At 47.6% G+C, this 10,490-nt stretch overlaps 1 protein-coding gene across 1 annotated transcript in view; it reads left to right on the top strand.

Annotated features, from left to right (window-relative positions):
• The first annotated feature begins 473 nt into the window (after nt 1-473).
• The window catches only part of LOC135909285 (sodium- and chloride-dependent GABA transporter 1-like), a 75,716-nt gene continuing 65,699 nt past the window's right edge, over nt 474-10,490 (top strand). The window contains exon 1 of the mRNA XM_065441210.1: nt 474-921. The gene's annotated coding sequence lies outside the window, so the exon portion shown is untranslated. The remainder of the gene's footprint in view (nt 922-10,490) is intronic.

Genomic DNA, 10,490 nt, shown 5'->3' with positions numbered 1-10,490 from the left:
GGGGCCGAGTAGTGGGGCGATGAAACCCGCGTCTTCGACGTTTGACCCGCGTTGCCCCCCCTCCGAATCCTCACTCAGTCACAGACAGGGAGGAGCGAACGGCCAGAAATGCAACAGCTTCCAACAAAAAAACCTCCAGCCGGGAAGGCAGAGAATACGGCAGCGGCGGCGAGCAAAATTGAAAAGAGAAAAAGCATTAATGCTACAACAACATCAAATGCGTCTGGTCCGCGGTGAGCGGATGATGTGGGGAACTAAAGGAAAGAAAAATGTGAGAGAAGGGCCAGTCAGACACGAGGGAGAGTATGGAGAAAGACACGTCGGCGAGGGAGGTCGAGAGAAGGAGAAAGAGAACGGAGCTTGGCGGGCCGGTGCGCGCGGAAACGAGCTTCCCCGCGCGACCGACGGGTGGAGCAACGGTGCTTCGCGCGGCGCGCCGTCGGCTGTGACCAATGGAGTTGGGAGGTTCGGAGCGTGGAAATTTCCAAAGCCCGCGCACGGATCCCCGGCGCCTGCTAAGAAAGGCGCGCTGTTCTGACCGGCGCGCCGCAAAAGAGCCCGGCACGCAGAGATCGGCGCAAGCGCGGAAGCAAGGGGAGACAGCTCGGCGCGCGGAAAACTCAACTCGCGGAAAACAAACCCCGTCGCGCTGACGGAGGGAGTCGAACCCGTGCCGAGGGCCATTCATTGAACCCCCTCATTTACGAATAGACAGCCCGCCGCACGCCAGCTGGTTCTTTTTGGCCACCTTTTATTTATTTTTTTCTGACACGTCGCTGGAAGTTCACACGCTCGCCAAGCCACCCACACATCTCGGCTCACTTAATCAGCGCCGCCAGCGTCACGCTCGTCTCACGTCTCCCAGCATCTTCCTCATCCAAGTCCGAACGGGAGGAGTCACCGCCACACCATCACGCCGAGGTGAGAACGCTTTGTCGATTCCTCTTGCCGTCAGTTTTTTTTTTTTCTGCTTGTGGACCCACCGGCATTAATTTTATCCAGCCAATTTGGCGGAGTAGTACCCCGCCCCACCTTGCCTGTCCAGTCTCTTTTCTCGCAATCGAGCTTTTACGCGCTTAATGTTACCGAATTTTTGCTCTCCGATCAGCTGGTCATGCGAGCACCTACTGTTGCGCTCGGCCGTAGGAAATTTCCATCCTTTCGGGCCGGCTGCGTTTGAAAAGGGCCGGAAAGAAATGCTCTTTTTGTACTGCCGTTTCCTCGCATCGCAGTTGGCATTGAGCGCGCTGATATGGAAATGATCGACGACGCCTTTTGTGTACGTCGCTATACGTGCCTTGTCCCTGATTTGAATACCCTCGCAGCTCTCTCTATACGTGACCGCCGCGGAGTGTTTTTGTGTGTCGAAATAGTCAAACGCGCTTCGATTAAAATCGGAGAGCGATCAGTAAGGTTGAACTCTCCGTACCGGTTTACTTCGCGCATTAACTATTATCGGGAAACAACTAAGAAACTGCGCTTGTACAGTCAAGGCTGTGTCCTAAACATCGTTGTACCTTACGGCATTACGACAACATTTGTTGTTTCTTCAATGGCTTAGGAGGAAGTCTGTTACGACATACGGTTGTTTTTCTCATTGAGGCAGAAAACGGCTCGAAGCTTCGCAGAAGTCGTAAAATTGGCATCTCTCTTATCGCATCGGTAAGGATGCCTCTTCGAAGTTTTGTGAAACGGGAGGCGAGGTATTTTCTCAAGTTCACTTAGAGAAGGCAAATAAAGATATTTGTCTCTGTACGTGGAGCATACAAACATGGCGTTGCGCAGATTTAGGCTGCGTTTTAAAATACAGGCGTGACTCATTCTTCGTTTTACGTATCAAACGCTGCATTGTATTAAAAGAAATGACGAAAAAAAAACTGCTATAATGCTGAGTTCTCGAGTTTTCGTTTGCGTGTATATGACTCCTTTGCCTTTGTATATTTGGCAAGGAAGACATTTAATTTCTGCTTGAATACGATCGAGGTAAAAAGCACGCCATCAGTGAGTCGGTTTCATTAGGCAGCCCGTTCACAGCTGCAAGGTCTGCGGCAGATTGCATTAAAGAAAAGTAAATAAATAAAATGGCTCTTTATTTATTTCGAAACAGTAGACGTCGCGATAGGTTCGCCGACACGGTGAAAATGGCACAGGAGTTCTTTTATCTTTGTTCTTGACAAATCATGACAGGAGCCGTGTATGAGTGAATCAACGCACGTGTATCGCGCGTATTATTAGAAAGCCTGGTAGCATAAAGCTACAAGTTACATCACTAAAAACGCGCAGGGCGCCAGTTGGCTCGGTCATATCTACACTGCTATCACTCTTAGCTGGTGAGGCTGTAAAGCGGGCTGCCCGTAGGCAACGCAGGCTGCCAAAATTTACATATTTATTCGCCTATGCCTGCATCAGAAAAGTGACTAGAACTGTAGGACATGCTTCGCGTTGCTTAAGTCAGTACTTCCAGTACTTTCCGGTACTGTTATGTACATTCCAATAAGCCGTGAGACATGTTGCTTCTCTATAGTCAGCATAGTATAACATGGTCTACGAGCCGAATTCTTCGTCCTGAATGTAAAGCAAAAAATATAAATAATTGCAATGCAGCACTGAAGCACGTAACACCATTACTACAAGGAACTCAGCGGTGCAAGGAAAATCTACTACGAAAAAAAGTGTGTCTATGGGGAGGGATGGAGGTAGGTAAAGATGAGAATGTGAATAGCACTATCTTGGTAACAACTAAGTAAGTCCTATCACCCATTGTAAGCCCGGGATTTGATAAGTGCGCTGGAGAGTGCAATTAAAGCAAGGAAGGTCTGTCTGCCACCCTCGAGATAACAAATAACGGTAGTACATGTAAAGACTGTTACCGCTGCGTTTAATAAGCACTGATACCAGTGATAAAGACATGATATCAGCCGCATAGTATGTGCTGGAAAAGTACCTGCTCTCTCGTTGATCTTGACCCCAGCAGGGTGTCACGCAAAAAGTGGGACAGTTGCGTAGCTTTATCGCCACTGATAAAAATAATTTCAGCGGTCACAAAAATATTTATCCGAACAAAGGCATGCATTTTCAGCTGCGGTTTAGCTTTGCAAACAAGATTCTTAAGGGAGTGCGATGAAATATTCACCTATTAGTACGCCGTTTCCTATGTCAAGTATGTTACCGAATTCACATCGTTGAATATTGAGCTGTTCTCATCTGTAACAGCTTTAGTCACTAACGATCTGAGCCAGTAATAATAATAATAATAATAATAATAATAATAATAATAATAATAATAATAATAATAATAATAATAATAATAGCATGATGCTGCGGAGGAAGTCAAATACCTTACTTAGTGCGCTAACCCAAGGCTAAGATGACGACATACAGACGCACACTGCGCGATAAAATTGAATAAACCAAGGTAAAGGGTGCCCCAGACAGGCTGACTGACGTTTTGATAGGTGAGCCTGTTTTCGTTTCGTTATGTTCCTTTTATGCTTCCGGCACTTTTTTGTCCGACACCTTTTTTGCCAGCCAAAACGCCAAACTTGGTGGCTCCGTCGGGAGTGGCACTCTCAGCGGGCTCTGTCGCATCGAATTGGCATGGACGCTTGTTTGACTGCTGTTTTATTAAACGTCACCAACGAGCAGTTAGACCTTGCTGCGCAGGAAAGCTGTCGTGACATCGCTGCTAGACGATACGAGGGAAAGAATTATGACGGCTGTGTTCGCGCTCATCCGTTGCATCTAGTTTCTTTCTCTGTCTATTTGTTTTTGCAAAATATGAGCAAGGCGGGCGTTCTCGCTCCCTCATCGAAGCCGTGCGCGTGATGTGTGTGTGTGTGTGTGTGTGTGTGTGTGTGTGTGTGTGTGTGTGTGTGTGTGTGTGTGTGTGTGTGTGTGTGTGTGTGTGTGTGTGTGTGTGTGTGTGTGTGTGTGTGTGTGTGTTATTTAACGCGACAGCGTTACTGGCGGAGTTTGGAGGTATATATAACAGAAAGCGTGGGCCGACCCCTTACGTAGCGCAATATTTAGTAAATTGGCCCGCTGTCACCCTGTGGTGGGGCCAAACCGAATGTTCCGTCCGCTCAAGCCTTTCCCTTTCCCTGTAGTCATCTTTCTCTCTATTTCGCTCTCTCATGTTTCGGTGCCGCCGCTGCAGCCGGTGTTCCCTCCTCTTAAACCATCCCCCTCCCCCACCCCTTTCCCGTCTCCCTCACTTTCCCCACCGCGCGATCTCAACGTCAGTTTCGTTTCGAACTGCGTTGTGGCGATTTCGCTCAACGTGCTTTTTGTGCCGCAGCTGTGCATTCGTAAGCCAGAACAACGGAGAACAATACTCGCCACGCGCCCGTCAATCCGCGGCCGCCCGTGACCTCTCTTTCAGACGGCGCGCACAATTCCCGATCAGAGAATAGTCGTATTTGCAGAGTGGCTCTCCCTAAATTCCGCACGTCTATGGCGTCGCACCTCGAAAAGAAGAAAAAAAATTTGCGCAATTATGGTGTTTTATTAAGCGAACTTGAACTTCTGCGGTCACGGGTGGACCCTCAGGGGCACGGCCGCTTTTATATACTTCCTTTTCACTCTTTCCTGTATATTTTCTTATATTGTCATTACATTCTGATACAACTTGCGGTCGGTGAGGAGCAGTGTACACGTTGTAATTGCTCGGCCGTGCGTTAGAAAAGCGGCATATATGTTACGCTATGGTTCGATGCGCCAAGTTTCCCTCGTTTTCTGTGTTCAGAGTCGCAGCAGACTGCGCACGAACACACACACACACACACACACACACACACACACACACACACACACACACACACACACACACACACACACACACACACACACACACACACACACACACACACACACACACACACACACACACACACACACACACACACACAAACACACACACACACACACACACACACAAACGCGCGCGCGCACGCACGCACGCACGCAACCCGAATCCTGTATATACGAGACGCTACAGTATGGGTTGAGTCCATCCATAGCTCCCTTACATTTTATACATAAATTAGTTCCTTTCTATAGATAAAACTCATTGATAAGCTACTTGCATTGTTCTCTTTGCTTTAACTGGTGATAACGATAATTGGGCGCACAGGCAACGCACTTCAATATTGTTCACTGCGTCAATATATCGCATTGACATCTTGCAATTGTTCATGATGCGGAGACAAAGCACTCGCATGTCTCTTGAGTATATTGTGTGCGCGCAGTGTCGACAGTGTCAGGAATCGAACCCGGGTCATGAGGCCAGAGCTGCAAAGGCTGCTGCACCGTCGACGGGGCGGGCAGTGATCTCTCCTATTGTCTTTCGCATCACGTGGCACCTGCCAACCGTGTCAGTACAGCGTAGGCGAGAAGGATAGCAATAGGAGCAGAGAGGGAGAACGATAGTGCTGAGTCATACCCCTTAAGAAATATTTTAGACCGTCACAGTCTGCAGGTTGTGTATGTAAACTAACCTGCCTTCCAACGCAGTCGTCTTATTGCCTCAGCACCTCAACATAATGGGAAAGTCAAGGTGAGACATCCACCCAAACGCAGCTAAATGCTACAAAGGAAACCCATACGGGTTCCTCGAAAGAAAAGCTTCGCAGTTGAAGAAAAATTCGTCCCGGTCCGGGACTCGAACCCGGGACCACCGCCTTTCCGAGGTAGCCACTCTACCACCTGAGCTAACCAGGCGGCTAGCAGATGGCAAGTGAAGTCGAACTTGTCAACAACTCACCATAGTTTCGTTTGATATAATTGCTATACGCAGTCGTCCGCGCATTCTTCCGAATTAGTCTAAAGTCGAAGACGTCCGAATTAGTTTAAGAAGAAGTATTGAGCCATACGTCTACTGGCGGTCCATAGAATTCACGTGTAAGCATCTCGGCTTCTTTCGATTATAGACCTTGAAAATAAGTTTTTGCAAACGTGAACGCCTCTACATATAATCGTTCCTGCAGGCGTTTAAGATGTTACGTCACTCGGGTAGGTAGGCTGAGAGCCCTTCGTGTAGACATGCTTGAGGTGTAACACTCAAAGGAGTCTCGTTTGTACCTGTTCTGGAAATTTCTTCTTTTTTTCGTTTTCGTTTCTTTTTCTCTCTCTTTCTCGCAGACTGGGAGTGGTCGGTATGCAGATACTGCTATCTCCTGCAAGTTATGCACATCTAAGGCACATGTTGGAATCCGTATGTGAAGCGGTTGAATAAATGCTATGCAACTATATGCGATGCGTGCAATTCGTTTTAACGAGGACTAAGACAATGAACAATGGTTTGGCGAGGGAAGAAAGGGTAATGAAAGGTGTATGGTACAGGAGAAGTAAGCCACACGTGTCAATACATTTAGGGCTTCTATAGACCTTACGGGAACATGCACATTCGAATTTTCACTCAGCGGCACGGGCAACGCTCAAGGCAGTAATCTCTTTTGAAATATAAGGTATATGTTGTTGGGCTAGTTGGTTCCGCGCCATGTGTGTGCGTCTGCGTTTCTGTTCACGTCCTGTCTTCCTCGCGCAGTATAACATTTTGCTTAACCTTTCACTACAAGGCGTGTTTTTCAATGATGGCGGCTGCTTCTTGGATGAAGTCGCAGTTCGAGCGCGCAGTTGCCCAGAAGACACTGGGTGGCGTGATTTTTTTTTAAAGGAGACTCTCGCACGAGTGTGAGAACACCTATAGGACAGGCTGCTTCCGGACACGTGTGCTGTCGCGCGTGCTTCATAAGCGAACAGTGACGGCACAGTACTGCCAGTAGCGCACAGCTTCAGGCCTACTTAGTATAGATCGAGCAGGTGCGAAGCGCACGCGTTCTGTTGGCCGTTTCTGTGATGCGCGTTTGAGCCACGCGTTCGCGGAGCCGCGGGGCTTGGCTCCAGTTCAAATAAATGTCAAGTGTAAGTCATCCATGAAGGAAAACAACAAACACGCCTCGTTCTAGGCGCTTTCTGGATCAAATTTCGGCTCAGCACCGCCTGATGACGTTGTATGCCGCTTTTGGCTTCATCTTTGTGCACCAGTGGTGCACGGAGGCAGTGAGCGCTTCCCGGCTCAATAATTGATAATTATATTCTTTCTTATCACACATGATTGACATATCTGGAGAAATGAAACTGTATTAAAAGGAATATACTTGAAGTGTACCGAATGACGTAACTTGAGGTGAGGATGTACGTCAGCTTTACGTTCCAACGTCGATTACACTGTCGCTTGAGGTACAGTTTTAGGGACGCACTATATTCATAGCAGGGACCTTATTTGAACGCCTCAATCTTATATAGGGACGCACTATCCTATCTCGCAGCGAACCTTTACTCTAGGTGCAACTTCATTTGCCGTTATCATCAACTATTGCACGCAGTATTCCAATCGCGGAAGCATTGCGCACTATACAGGGAGTTTCTTTTTCTTTTTTTTTATCTGCACCATATATTTTTAAAAATGCCTGTGGCAGATAGCACAATTCTAACCCTTGATCTAAATCGCTTGATGATGCGGCCATTACTTTTGCTAGAAACCAAAATGTTGAATTGAATAATTATAGTTACGCTAATTACCGTTTTGATTATTCATTTTACGGCAACGAATTCACAGGACTGCACCACTTTCGACATGCTCATTTTCAAGGTGTCCAACGTTATGCATTGGCGTTCCAGTTAGCTTCTTTCTTTTCTTTTTTTTTTAAGAAAACGCTGTTCTATGCATTGAAGCTCAAAAGTCACTGGAACGCCAGTGCATTTCGTCGGATACCTTGAAGGTAATATTTCGAAATTGGGGCAGCCCTGAGAATTCGCTCCAAGTGGATACATCGCCTTGCGAACTCAATAGTTGCAATTCTTGGAGAAAAATATGTGCCCTAAAATAATTAATTAAATAAACTAATTAGCGTAATCACGTTAATTATTCAATCAGGTGTTTTGATTTCTCGTGGAAGTTACGGATGCCTCGTGTAGTAATTTAGATCACATGCATTCTTCTTTAATGTTTGGCGCAGCTGAAAAGAAAAAGCCCTTTATATAGCGGCAGAGGTGTAAACAAGAACAAAATAACACCAGCCACTTAAAAAAACTAATGCTAATCAGTGACAGCAGCTCATGATTTGGTTCAGCAGCTGAGCATTTAGTGGAAAACTTCATCTCTCAATACGGATCGGATAGTTCAGAGTATTCGTAAGCAAACTATTAAAGTATCCACCGCATTGATAGTACGTTTTCGAACCGCCTTCGTAAGTACTTCTCCATTCTGATTCATCATCTCGCATTAATCTGGTCTTGTGCTTGTGTCGATACGGAATGAGTTCACCAATAATTTGCTGCCGCATGCGTTTGCTCGAAGGATGACACCCTCTGTTTTGCTGCCGTTACATCACGATGACTTCTTTAATGTACTTCGTGTTTCCACGATGGAGCGAAGCTCAGTTGCAACCTCAATACCCTTATCGACCTTATCGAGGTGTTGTCGATTCCGTTGAGTCACGCAATGACAGCGACTGCGCCCAGTCGTTGGCGCAGTGGCTTATCACCAGCGTCCCTGTTGTTTCAACTCCACGTTATCTTCAAGAAGGCACACGTGACTGACTCACGCGACTGAAGGCGAGGACTTCGTAAAGTCTATCCATCTTTGTTTACTTGCCCTTGAGGGCGCACAACCATAATTTAATCTAGCGTTTACATGCGACAATAGCGAGCTGGCGATGAAGTTACAAACAATTGCCGTTTTTCACTATTCACTCTCACGATGAATCTTTATTAGTTGACGTTATCGTGGGGAAATGGACTATCAACGAGCAAGGTATGCCAAAAACATCAAAAATAAACTCGAACAAGTAATGAAGGCAATTAGCAAAAAAATAGGAAGGAGAACACAGAATAAAAGAACAAAATTATGTCTACGCTCGCGAAATTGCCAGGCCAGTGCAGTTACGATTTGGACGAACAGACGGAATCGCGATGGCGCCTCCAATTGAGTTCAGTCACGAAACATCGCGTTCTCTTGAACCTCTGGCAATATTAACAATATTCCATTTTTAGTAACAGTGCATAGTGATTGTGTTCAGCGCAATATTGCCAGTCGGTCATAACAAACTGTATTGGCTGTCTCAATTCGACTATCGGACCTTCTTTTGTATTTCGTATCGGTCAAAACTTGTAACCTCTTTGAAGCAATGAACGTGTAAACTTGTAACCGAGTGCTATATACAACAGAAGGCGCAGACCAAACACAGACCGTGCTTGCGTAACAGTTTTTTTTTTTTTTATCTGGACCGCCTATCGAAGAGCTCGAGCACCTGTTTGACAAAGCAGCAAGCTTGCTTCCGGAAGCGAGCAAGGGCTTCTCGCATTAGTGGTATTAGAGGTAGAGAGAGTGAGGGCAAAAAGGAAAGCAAAACCAGACGAACACCACGCTGCCGGTGTTCTGGGAAGCCCTTTTGTCTCGCTGGATCTTTTGCGTTTCCTCCTCTGTTTTGTCTGCTTGCTTTTTAGTTCAAGCCGCGACATGCGCCAAGGGCAAAAGATCGCGCGGTGCGCGTACCGATCACCACTTCGTCGGCGCAATGTTTACGGTGGAACCCCATCGAGATAAAGCGGTCGCGCTTTCGACACTGTCCACTCAAGCACGTGCCATTGGCGCTGGCTCGCTAAGAAGGGTCTCGCCGCAGCGTCACCAATTCGTGACCAATGACACCTCCGCTCCGCGCCTTCCTCCCTGGAATGCAGCCAACGGAAACGCTCAGTGCTGGAGCAGACGTCTCGTGCCGTGGAATCGTCCAGACGCAATAGATCTTCGGTAGAGTGGTCAGAGAACTCTCTCGTTCGGCATGCGAGGAGGCGACGGCTGTTATAACCTCGGGCGCACGCCACACGCCGTCGCATTCGACGTGTTCGTTGCGTGTAAGGTCGAGAAGCCGAACCTGCGCGAGAAACCCTCTGGATCTGTCGTTGGCTACTTCTGGTGGGGCGACCCTTCAGATCTGGCCCGTGTACCTCCTGGCAAGCGGAACCATCCGGAGCGAACCCATCTGGAGAGGACGCAGCAGGCGGCGGTGCGGCTGCAGGAGCTGCCGCTCTCTATCGCTTCACGGCTCTAATCGGCTGCTTTGCGGGGAAGCGAAGGTGAAGTGTTCTCTCCTTTATCGGCCCACTTCGCAAACACAACAAGGGTTACTCTAGCCCAGGTGCGTCTTCCTTCGGTGCGGGTCAGTCGCTGGCCTTTCTTAGAGTTATCGCTTGTTTGAGCACGCAGATAACACTCTGACGCATCAGTTCTCTCTTTCATAGACTTGCTGGCAGAAGCAGTCTAGACGCTTGCGCAGAGAGATATATTATTTTGTTGGGGAAAAAGTCATATGACGGCTCGTTTTACGCCAAGGTGACTAAATGTCGCTCTGCTGTTCGCGGAGGGTCCTCTATGAGGATGGCTTGCATCATTAGACGCAAATGAAGCGACTCCTTAAACAAGTGACGCC

This window comes from Dermacentor albipictus, chromosome 5 (assembly GCF_038994185.2).
Source record: "Dermacentor albipictus isolate Rhodes 1998 colony chromosome 5, USDA_Dalb.pri_finalv2, whole genome shotgun sequence".
NCBI classification, from domain to species: domain Eukaryota; kingdom Metazoa; phylum Arthropoda; class Arachnida; order Ixodida; family Ixodidae; genus Dermacentor; species Dermacentor albipictus.
Note: the sequence above shows the minus strand (reverse complement) of the source record. Positions and strands in the feature narration are given on the sequence as shown.